Source organism: Poecilia latipinna, unplaced genomic scaffold (assembly GCF_001443285.1).
Source record: "Poecilia latipinna isolate Pla-1442-1.1 unplaced genomic scaffold, P_latipinna-1.0 Scaffold1625, whole genome shotgun sequence".
In the NCBI taxonomy this organism is placed as follows: Eukaryota; Metazoa; Chordata; class Actinopteri; order Cyprinodontiformes; family Poeciliidae; genus Poecilia; species Poecilia latipinna.
The window spans coordinates 137167-149451 of record NW_015114241.1 but is presented as its reverse complement, the minus strand read 5'-3'; the positions used below and the strand labels follow the sequence as shown (position 1 = coordinate 149451).

Below are 12285 nucleotides of genomic sequence, written 5' to 3'. Positions count from 1 at the left end.
CAGACATGCAGCGAGAGACAAACTGGCCGCGTCAGGCGACTCAGTAGAGATAATGTGAACATCTCCATAGAAATCCTTTTGTCAATGATCACTTATTAGGGCTTTTCCCCTGAGAAATTAACAAGAGTCATTACACAGTGCTCAGACACAGTGAGCGAGGGAAAAGAGGGAATCATATTGAATATCAGGAGCAAATCATCCATGCTCTATGACTCCATTATGCCTCTATCATGTGACCTCATGGGATATCAGCAGAGACACTGACACAGACAGAAATCTGCATTTCAGATTCCTTTTCCTTAGAAGGAATTGCTTTAAAAAGATTGTTTCATCCATAAAGAAAGTCATTATCCAGAAACAGTTTGTCATGAAAGCGTCCCAGTGAAGTTGGGCAGATTTTATTGCGATACCCAGCTTTACTCTTTTATGGTCAACAACCTCCAGTTGTCTTTACTAGTTGTGTTAATTTCCTCCTTGGGTGTATATAATGTGGCATACACATAGGAAAGGTCGACTGTTTTTTTTTTTTTTTCTCTCAAAGAATTTTAAATGAGAAGACCATTTTTAGTAAAAGCTAACTTTTCCATGGTTCTGTGTGATCTCTTGGTCACGACTGGATGCATTTATTGTGTCTCCACTGTGCTGCTTCACGTTTTGCCTCCAGCCTTTTCTTGGCCCTGCTCAGGAGCTCCTCCCACAAATTTTCTATGGTCGTTTTTTTCTTTCATACTCTTTGTGTCTTTTTATTTTTTCTTATTATTAGTTATCATCAGCATTAAGTGTTAATGTAATTACTATAATAACATTTCTCCTTGGTTTTATTGGTACCATTGTTTTAGCCTCTTTGGTTGCTCCCACCCCTTTTGTTCTGTCTGTTCATCTGTTTCTTCATTATTGTTGTGCCATGTCCCGTCTTTGTAAATCTTATATACAATCATTAGAGTAGTTCAGTCATTCATAGTTATTTTTAAGTTAGATTCTCTTTAATTACTTCTTGTACTGAGTTAATTTTTGTCTTTAGATTTAATTCCTGGTTCCTCGGTTTACTCTTCCCCGCCCCTTTCTGTCATTCTCTCCTTGTCTTCTCATCCTGCCTTCGGCTCTCTCCCTTCACACCTGCAAACCATTAACTAATCAGTCCCGGTCTGTTGTTTTGACATTCACTCTCCCAGTATTTATTTGCCTCACTCCTTGCTGAATTCTTCTGTTTACCCTGATAAACTCCATGTATCTGGTCCTTGTTTGCCCCTAGTCTCGCTCCCTGTGTACTCCATTGTTTATTGTAAGTTCTTGTTCATCATTTTTTCAGTAAATATTAAAATCTATTTGCTGCTCTTGCCACTTCTGTTTGTGGGTCGTTCTCCATTAACCGTCAACATGACACTTTCTTTCCAATTGAAGGCTTCCAAAGGGTTAACTATGCATTCGCTTATTTGGTAACTAATATCTGCATTTCATGCACACCATAACACTACTTGTTTGTCTTCTGAGGTACAGAGTGGTATTTTTTTGAATAAATAATTACTATGCATTGCATTTTTACAATGGATCAATTGTGGTAGATTATGGCAATTATTTAGAAAATCACGACAACAATATTATCACTTATTTGTGAGTATTTTGCAGTGTGTGTAAAACTGATCCAGGGAAACACAGCCACTCCAATTTGTGACCTGTGTTCCCGTTCTCATCCACCAAGCAGGACTTTACCAGCTCGACTTTCCTGTCACCACATATTGGCTCCAATTCTGTGGCCCTGGACAGCATCATTGGATGTGACTTGCTGTATTATCCAGTGTTGATGTAATATCTGGGATGCAGGGTTGGGAACATTTTCTGAGTTAAGGAGTTAACAGGCCTTGCTGCACAATAAGAAGTTGGAATGATTTCTTTTTATTCTCATTCTGATATCTTATATATAACATAATGAAAATGAAATGATAATGCCTGGTCAGACAGGAGTCCACATCCTACCAGCGATGGACTAGTCTATCTGGAGCCAGACTGATTTATTTATTTTCAGTTTTATCAAGGACCAATATATAAGCCTACAGCATCATCCTAACACTGCAAATCATTGTGCTCCCTCGCAGTAGGAAAAGAAACTTGCCACCAGAGGCTTTTTTTCCTTTCTGCTATTTCTTGGACCAAAGTTTTATTTGACAGTGGTTCCACTTGGGTAAAGACTTGCAAGAGAGGGTCGACTATGTGTGGACATGCTGCCTTGTTCAAACCCAGAAAACTACTGGGATTAAATTTCTGTCATCACAACCATGCAGTGCTCTGGGGGAGAAACGGATGCATAAAAACAACCCACAACCTTTACAAAAAGAGAGCGTTATTTTCTCTGAGGAGCTAGAACTCATGCATTGCTTCCATAATGCACTAGAGCAGATATAGCAGACCAGGTTATAAAAGTGTATGCATGTCAAAACTTTATTTTGGCTCACAAGTGGTACCCCTGCACCTGGGTAGCAGAGTGGAACTGAGAACAGGGCTCCACTGGTGAATCTCTGTCCATAGTTCTGATGCACTGAGAGCAGTGGGAGTAAGGTGCTCAACCTACACCGCTGGGTTCTGAAAAGTTTCTGTTGCTTTTTTCTATATTCTAGCATCTTCTTCCCCTTACTCTCAGGAATTGAGGAAAAAGGAGAGGTACAGCTGTGAGCTTGTGTTGAATGGAAAGACGAGCATCACTGTGCTGAACTACATAGGTGGATTTTAAAGACAAAATGTTGCTTTTGCAAGGAGTAGAAGACTGAAAAAAAAAATAACAAACTAAATTATTTTAAAAAAAAAAGCTCCACTTCATTTTTTAACCTTCATAGTAAGAACATCAAACAAAACAGTTAAATTTTTTTGTAGGGATTAAGACGTATCTAGCAATTATACAGTGTTTGATATACAATGTTTCACATGAGAAAAACATTTCACAACTCCTGTCATTTACCTTTGTAAACAGATAGCTGTATTGTTTTGTTTTCCACCTTTTTGGGGGGGATTTATTTTCCTTTTTTGACCTGAAGTGATTGGTCACATGAAGTTTGCTGATGGATTTTAGCAGAGGAGTGCAGGGTGTGGATCCTGTTTGACATGTTGCTGCACCAGCAGAGCATTCTGGGATTTGTATTTGCTATAACTGTGCTGCTATTGGGGCAGTCCTAATAGACACTTCCAATTGCCAAATGTGTTTACACTCTGGGCCAATTTGACCTGAGTTTTACACATATGATTTACTTGATTATTATTTATTTTCTATTTTATTTTTATCTTATATAGACCATTGTCATAAATGTTCCTTGAACCAACATACGTGCAGTATGACGTATAACAGATGTTTATGGATATTCTACACATACCAACAATTTACTAGTTGAAGTTATGTCCAACTTTGCTCATAAGCAAGCTAAAAACCTTAATTAATGTTCACATTCAGTCAAATTACGAACACGTAAATGGTAGTCAGCAAAAACAAATAACGGAGCAAACCATCAAATCAAACTCCTTTCCATGTGTGCTGCCCCTACCATTTTCCTACCACATACTTTAAATCTAAGCTAAAAACCTATTTGTTTTTTGAGACCTTTTTTGAGATACCTGTGATTCATTTTACATTATTATAGCCGATTTTAATGTTTTGTTTTACCTTTATTCTTTGTGTTATACATAAATACATTTCTTAGTTTTTTAATTTGTTACAGTGCTGTGGAACTAGAGTTGTTTTAGATGGTGCTATACAAATTTCTTGATTTATATAATTAAAGAATAGATTTGGTCATTTAAATATAATCATTTAGTGCATTTCTCCATGGTTGGCAATTACAGGGAGACAGTGGAGAGAAACAGCAGTTTTACAACAGGTAAAACACACAACAGAACTAAACTAAGGTTGAAAATCTTAATTTGGATATTCAGCTAAGGTTGATCTTCCTGTGATTCCTTCCCAATCCACAGGTTGCCAACATAAACTTAGATGAATATCTGTATCAGATATAAATGTGTGTTTCTCTAAGACAGCATAAGGTATCGACTAGTGATTTCACAAGTATGTACAAAACCTGTTGATGGACATCTGAAATTTATCTGAAATTTATATTTTAATCTTGCTAACTCAAAGTACTGTTCATCTTCTAAGATTGATAAAAAGTGTGTAGGCAGACATTGTAGAGTTCCTAGTACTAGTTTTTGACTGTCCTGCTGAATATTACTGCTTCCTCCTTCCAACCACTAAATACGAATACAACCCAAGTTACAGCAACTTTCTCACTCAGTCTCTGCAAATGCGGAAAGTCTCCTTGTTTTAATAGCTTCTTAAAAAAAAGCCTATTTAACATTCAGATTGTAGAATGAAAGTGGTACAAATTCCCATAACACTTACTTTATCTCTAATCCGCACCAAGATAAAAATTCAATATAGAAGCGAGGCAGAAAATACACAATAGAGCAATTTTCTTAGGACTTAGACTCAGAGTAACAATGTTAAAGCAAAGGTCTCAAAAGATTTACAAACAAATTGAGGTACTGTGGCATTCAGTAAACTTTAGTTTTAACAAATTATTGCATGCAGTTAGAGGAAAATGTTTAAATAGTCAGGAGTACAATCATTTAAAGTAAAGGCTTCTGCTGCTCTGACCAAGGTTTTGTAAGACTCATTCAGCTTTAACCACAAGACAAATAAAACATAACCCAGCACATTTATATTGTATATTGATAAATTCTAAAATCAGTTTTCGTTTCAATTGTAGGTAGTAACAGCAGATCTTCTCAGAAGAGCTGGAAGATCTGGAGGCCTTAAAAGGTAAAAACTAACTATTAATAGGTTGGACAAAAACCATGAATGATTTTATGTCAAGTTTTAAGTTTGTTTGTATGGCACACTTCAGCAACAAGGAAGTTAAAAGTGCTTTGCATGATAAAAAAAACACAATACAGGAACCAAACATAAAACAAGCAAAGAACTCTAAGCAAATGGGTTTTTATCCTCAATTTAAAGAAACTGTTTTTCAGCATTTTCACAGTTTGCTGCAAGTTTGTTTCAGATTAGTGGAGCATAAAATGCTGCTTCTCTGTTTGGTAGAGTTCTCTGTTTTAGTCAGAGCAGACTAAAACCAGAAGACCTGAGTGGTCCAGAAGGCTGATTAAAAAAAGAAGTCTGCTAACCCATTCAGGGATTTAAAAACAAAAGTATTTTAAGGTATATACTATGTGTTAGGTCCAAATATAATAACTTCAGTTTTGCTTCTGTTCAACAGAAACAAAACTGTGTGAACAACAGTTTTGTTTCTGTTCATACATTGATTTGTTTTACTCATTTGTTCAGTACTTGGGTGAGTTTGAGTCACATGGTGATATTGTAATGTAGAGCTGTGTATCATCTGCATAGTTATTCTTACTTGTTATAATCTGAGTTACTGAGAGGATGTAGATATCGAGTATGAGGGGACCCAGGATTGAGCCTTGGTGAACCCCGCACGTGACTTTTGTCTGCTTCAATGAGAAGTGACTTAATGACACAAAGAAGTCCCTGTTCTTTAGGCAAGATTCCAACCAGTGGAGCCCTGGATCAGAGAGTCTGACCCAGTTCTCCTGTCGCTTTAGTAATATGTAATGATGAACGGTGTCAAAGGCTGTGCTGAGGTCCAACAGAACCAGGACCTTGGTTCTTCCACAGCCTGTATTCATGTGGATGTCACTGAACACTTTGACGAGGGCAGACTAAGGACTGTGACGAGCATGGAAACCAGAGTCACTGTCAAAGCATTTGGTCATTGATAAGAAACTAACAGTTGAAACGGCGCTCTCAGTATTTTTGCTGATGAATGAAGGGTTGGAGATTGGCCTGTAATTCTGCAATAGTGACTTGTCCTGATTGTTTTTTATTAGTGGTTTGACAACTGGTGTTTTTAAAGCCTGAGGGAAAACACCCAATATATAAATATATCAAACCACAACAAAATCAATTTCAAAATGCACAGTAAGCCACGACAGTCTTTAAAATCAATATGACATGAATTCTCCTCCTGGTCCTCTTCAACATTGTTCTGGCTGGGTTTTTTGATATCTGCAGTGAAATTGTTTTTGCTTAGAGCGAGCAGAGAGCCGAGCATTACAGTGATCAATTTAGCATGTTAGAAAAAATAAATCCCACTGACGATTGGTTTTAAAATCATCAAGCAAAGACTTGGCAAGAAATGCATTGTTCAAGCGCACACGTTTAGAATTTAATATTAGGTAAAATTTACACACTCCCTCAGAATTCATTGAAAACATTTATGAATTGATGAGTACCTGTTTTTATCTGGCAGTATTTCAAATAATATCCATGGTTATGAAGAAATGTGAATGCGTCATAAGTCATTCTGCCTGTACGCAACACTTCCAAGTACAGGGCATGCAATATACAGATCTACCACCAACAGAGCTGATTATTTGCTCCTGGATCTGAAACACTCCTCAAGCACTTGAGTTCAGCTCTCATCTCCTCCAAGATTCAATCACTCAAAACACAAAGACTGAAGCTCTATTAAACACTTGTGTGTTTGAGTGATCATGTAACTTTGTGTGGATGGAGGAATTTCACAGCTGAACTCAATGAGATTTTGATGTTTGCATATGTATCATCATTTATAACTGGGTTGCAGAGATCTGAAATATTTTATGCCTGTGTTAGATATACTCCATATACTCTCTCTGAATATATATTTTATATTTTGTTATATAATTTAATATATATTTTTATAAAGTACATGCTGATAAAGAAACTTTTATAACCCAAAGTCCACCATCTTAAACCATTTCCTGCACATGACCTCAATCAATTTCTGCAAATTTTATGTAGAAAAGCATTTCAACGAATCTAAGACATTATGTGGAAAAATTAAAGTTTGTGTTTTACCTTCCTTATCAAAGATATATGTATTTTATGCATCACCTAAATGTTTTTTTTAACTGTAAAACTTTAATAAATAAACAAAGGGAAAGTAAACAGAAAATAATTTCATTTTCAATATACTAAAAAAATAATTTCAATTGTTTTTCCCACATTTTAAATAAACCTGCCTGCTGCTGCATGAAGTTGAGTTTCTCCTTCAGAATCTATTTAATAACACTAACATCAGTAGATGGCGCTAGAAGGCTATCATTTAGCGTTACTGTGCCACGAACACATGCACACATGCAAGGTCAGTTTCTGCACTCACTCAAATGTATACACACCGCTTTCTGCATTGTGCATACAATGTTCATTTGTGTGTCTACTGCAGTGTGTGTCTTTGACACAGAAATTTTGACTCGTCTTTTTATGATAAAGACTCTTAGCGTCTTTATCCATTTAATTTATAATATTCTGTAATAGACTCGCCACATGCTGCTTATAAACACCAATGTTAAAAATCAAGACAATCACTTCAGTACATGTAAATATGTGGTTGTATCGTTTGAGTATTTTGTAGTTTTTGGGTTTGGGTTTCACTCACTTTAATTGGGTTTAGTATGTTTTAATTCAGTTCTTTCCTTTAAAAAATGAATGGCCACCTCTGACTCTCCTCTCTCCTCTCTCACCTTTTCGGCAGCTTTTCCAACTTTCAGCGCAGAACTTCTGAAGGAGTGAAACGGTGGGGAACAGCACATGGTAAGTCTTTATTTGCTCATTTGGTTTCATCCTCTTTTTTCCATATTCATCCTCACTTCATCTTCACTTTCATTCATTTAGCATATCCGTTGCTCTATAGTCATCCATACTTCTGCGTTTTGTACCCAACCCCCCTCCTCCCTCTTCTCCTTCTTTGCTTCTCTGTTAACTATAAAGATTTTTCTTTAAATCACAGTCTCTTTCTTTGATGAATTTCATTCTTTTTTTGTCGCATCTGCCCTGCTCCCCCAATCTGCCTGTTCTTTTAATCTTTCGTTCCTCTCCGCTTTTCTTTCATTGTCTGCACCTTCTCTGCCTACCTCATGTTGCTATCCCATAATCCAAAGCTCCACTAAGGGACGTGGCACCCTGTCTGCAGAGCCCACCCTCCTACTGAGGGTATCAAGGACAGAGCGTGTGTTTGAGAGCCACACTGTGTGATTGTGTAGTGGAGGTGTGTTCATGTATGAGCTTTAAGTCGTGGATAACAATGTCTTTTTTTTTTGAGGGGAAACACAAGACACAAATACACGTGTGAATGAATGTGTACATTTAGTGACTCCATGTAACTTTGAATGGAACTGTGTTTTAAAATTTGAATTATTGCGTGTGTGTTGCGATCTGCCACACAATCCAAAACACAAAACGTTGATCAGGAGAAAATTTACCATCGTGAAAACAGATTTTCTTTTTTCTTGTCATTCTTGTGAGTCTGTGTTAGCTGTATTTAATTAGCCTGATCATGACATAGAAGAACTGCAAACTGGTGGCAGTCATATAACTAACAAGGTTAATCAATACATAATTAACAGTATTAACTAATAGTACTTTACTATAGTAATAAAATGTTAAGCATATGTAGATTTAAAATATGATTCTTGGACAATTTTAGGCTTTTTTCATATAAAATATGGGTGATTGAAACAGACTTATGATGTTTTTTTATTTTAACCAGGGTAAACAAATGTCTGAGCAAAGGATTAGATTTACCAGATAGATTGGAATATTTTCTTCATATTGCATTTATAAAATTAGGACAAATTATTTAGTTTTATTCAATTAATAAAACAGTTTTTATTGTTGCCATAACAAATGTGGCAACATTTTTCGTAAGATTGGCAAATTTGATATTTAGCTGAGGACTTGCTTAGGTTTAAGCAAAAAATAAAAAATGTAATTTAAGCTTGTGTGTGTTAGGATAGCTGGTCGGTCATAAATTACTGACCATGGTTCCCTTAAAACCAGCTAGTTCAGTCACTGCTGCTCATAGAACATGAGGCAAAAATAATTAACTAGAACTCAAAGAGCAAGGTGTTAAAATGACTGAACCAAACATTTATGTAATAGCAGTGGATCTGTATGCCTTTTATATTCTGTTTCAAAACTGAGGCAGAAAAAAAACAACTGCTAAATGAAAAGCTTTAATTGGGACAGACTGAAAATATATTTACACCATTTTAAGTTCTGAAGATGATCATTAACCTCCTTGCTTTATCTTTGATTTTCAGTCATATTGTGGTTAAAGCTTATTGCTGGAACTCTACTGCCTGGGTTATAAATCCTCAGAGGAAACATCAGTGGATGACGACGCCTTAGGATCCATGTTGGATTTTGTTAAAAGTTGTTCATTTACAGATCAATTTAAAACTATTACTTTTTGTCAGTACTTTTCATTTAAAGTTATTTCCACCGTTTACTGCCTTCAGCATTTTGTTTGGTAATCGTAACATCGCTAAAATGAAAATGCGCCTCTGGACCTTTTCTGTGGGGAAAGTTTAAGGCTCCCTAAAGGAAAACTATCCATATTTAGGAAAACAAAGCAAAACCTCAACTGGAGTTAATGAATAAATGACAGAAGAGAAAGACTGTTAATCCAGGAAACACTCAGCATCTAATGCTGATTAAATGAAGAGTTTAGATTTATGTTAAGCTTTTTCTTTCTGTGATGTCTTGATAAAGAAACTGAAACACAAACACATCAGTTTACAGCAGCCGATTATGAGAACAAATTCAACTTTGCCCAACTCTCTTTGTATAGACATGTATTTAGTGAGTCTAGAGTATTATACCTAACAGTTCATCAAATAAGGCAAGTAAAGAGTCAAAATACATTAAGTGTAAATCACTGCATTGGAGAAAATATCATTAATTTGTGATATACTTTATCTTAAAATAAGATCATGGAATTTAGATGACTCAACAATAAACGACCAGTGGGGAGGGCGTGGTACCACTGTACTGCTTTCTGCACTGTGTGTGTGTGTGTGTGTGTGTATGCCAGTCACCCCAGGGTGAGGGGATTAAGTGTGAGCCAATGCAGTAAAGGTTAGCGCTTGGTCTCTTACGGAGGCCTCTATCGCACACAAATCTCTGAAAAGGGGAGGAGAGTGAGATGACATTATCATGGGCCCAGAGCCACTCAAAGAGGAATGAGTTTTCTCAAAGCTCATAAAGTTGCCGAGGAAAACTGATCAAATCTCTGCACAAATCCTCAAGACAGAAAGCTGCAAAACTGAATTCCATATAAAATTACAAGAGGAAACATTGCTAAACTAAAACCATGCGGTGGAATTAAACACCTTCCCCCCACTCCTTTTCTCAGAAATGGAGTACGATTGAAGTTTTCTTTTACCGAGTTCATTTTGGATGGTGGACATTTTGGGATTTTTTTTTCTTCTCTGCTGAGAAGTCACAAAATGGCGGCCTGGAGGACTGAAAAAAGTGGAAACAGAGGGATGAGCGCATAAGTAAGACCAAAGGTGCGTGTGTGTGTGTGCGTGTGTGTGTGTACACGTCATGCATGCAGTCTGATTCTGCACAGCTTTTCCTCTGAAACTGATACGAAAGAGATTCCCTCTCTCTCTTTTTCTCTCCCTCTTTCTCTGAAATCTGCCTACGCGCACACTCAGAACGTGTTTTACATCGTGGCATTCTTGCTGTGCTGAAAATGTCTTAATATTTTGCAGTTAACTTTTTTTAAAATCACGTGCCTTGTACTTGATGCTGATTATGTCAGTTTGTTTCCTTTTTGAGCATTTTGCTTTGAGCTGAAGACATCCTACATGCTTTTCAACTCAAATAATTTCATTTGTTAAAATATTTTTTAAATTATCTAAATATGAAAATAATGTTGTGTGTCAATATGTTGGCTATAACAGTTAGCCAGTCTGTATCTTTTTAACTGAATAACCTTGAGTCCAGTATGAGTGTTAAGTGTAAACTTTATGCTGTCAGTGTTTCAGTGTACACTGTTTTAATGATACAATGCTTCCACATGACTGTGGCTTTGGATTTATTACATATTGTTTGTGGTACATTTTATGTAGCGCAAAGGGACTTTTTTTCATACCATAGTTCTGTAATTTAATGAGGTTTTTCATAAACTAGTTAAATTCTGGTTCTCCTGTATCACCTAAACATTTCTAAACTTTGTGTTATCTCCAGTGAGTGACAGGATGATCATCAAGTCTTCTGTATCTTTTGCCAGATTGCCTGACAAAAGCCAGGAATGGTTAATATAGAACTGAACCTTTGTGAATTTGTTTAGGCACCACTATATTACTATATACATGTGGGGTACTCATAACATGAGTATTTGTTGGGAAAAAGGTGAAATGAAAAGTATAGATGCAACTGATAAAAGATTTGTGAAAAACTATTCATAAATGATATTTTAAACCAAATTAATAATTTTGCTCCAAAAAACATCAACAACCTGAGATGTATTTGTGAAAAAGTTGCCCTGCAGGTGTGTGGACCAAAACAAGGAAATGGTGCAAATCTGTGAGGTCGACTTCTAACATTTGTATTGTCACGCGACATCTTTTGCAAGACTAGCGGGATCTAGTGCCAGGGTCTGCAGCTCCTTGAGTGCTGGTATCCTGCTACTTTTGGATGCATCCCTGCTCTGACCAGGGGGTGGACTGGCATACAGGACTACCGGAGATTTCCCTAGTGGGCCGATGGGTTAGTGGGCCGGTGGTTAAACCCGTGGAGAAGCTGCCCCACAGTCACACAGCACGTTCTTGTTTTGCAGGGCCACAAATGCACCAGACTGCGCCATATCAAATGCCTTCTCTGCCTCTCCTGATCTCCAGTCAGGCAGACCTCAGCATGCGCCTGCAGAGTGGACCTTTAAACACTTGAACGAGCGCTACAGGGCCAGCCAGCTGACAATGAAGAACGGAGATCAGAAATACTCGTTCAGTAAAGGCCGCCTTATAAAAACAAATAGCCTCTGTGGCCCGTTTTAAATTTTTTAAAAAGATTTTTAGCCTCTAGTGGCCATTATTGAACAGTAATTAGACAGGAAATAAGGAAGTGAGATAAAGGGCCGGGAATCAAACCCACGACATTTGAGTTGAGGACTATAGTCTCTGTTGACGGTGTGCACACTTTATCAATTGAACCACTCAGCCCCCCCTGTGATGCTTATTAAAAACTTACCAGTCACAAAACAGGATGAGCCTTCTCCTTTCTAGTGCAACATAATTAAATCTCCCCGTTTGTCTCACACATCAGCAGAGAGATGCGCAGTGCAGTGGCTGTAGCTCGTCATGCAGGGCCGGCCCAAGGTGAAATGAGGCCCCAATCATTTTCCCCTCTTCCTGTTTAGACCGTTACCGCCACTAAATGCATTTTAATACAGATTTGGC

General features: G+C 37.2%; 1 long non-coding RNA gene across 1 annotated transcript in view; it reads left to right on the top strand.

The window, feature by feature from the left end:
* The first annotated feature begins 900 nt into the window (after window positions 1-900).
* Window positions 901-12285, top strand: part of LOC106964108 (uncharacterized) — a 99810-nt gene continuing 88425 nt past the window's right edge. Inside the window, exons 1-2 of the long non-coding RNA XR_001428327.1 lie at window positions 901-911; window positions 7572-7630. This is a non-coding gene — a long non-coding RNA (uncharacterized LOC106964108). The remainder of the gene's footprint in view (window positions 912-7571; window positions 7631-12285) is intronic.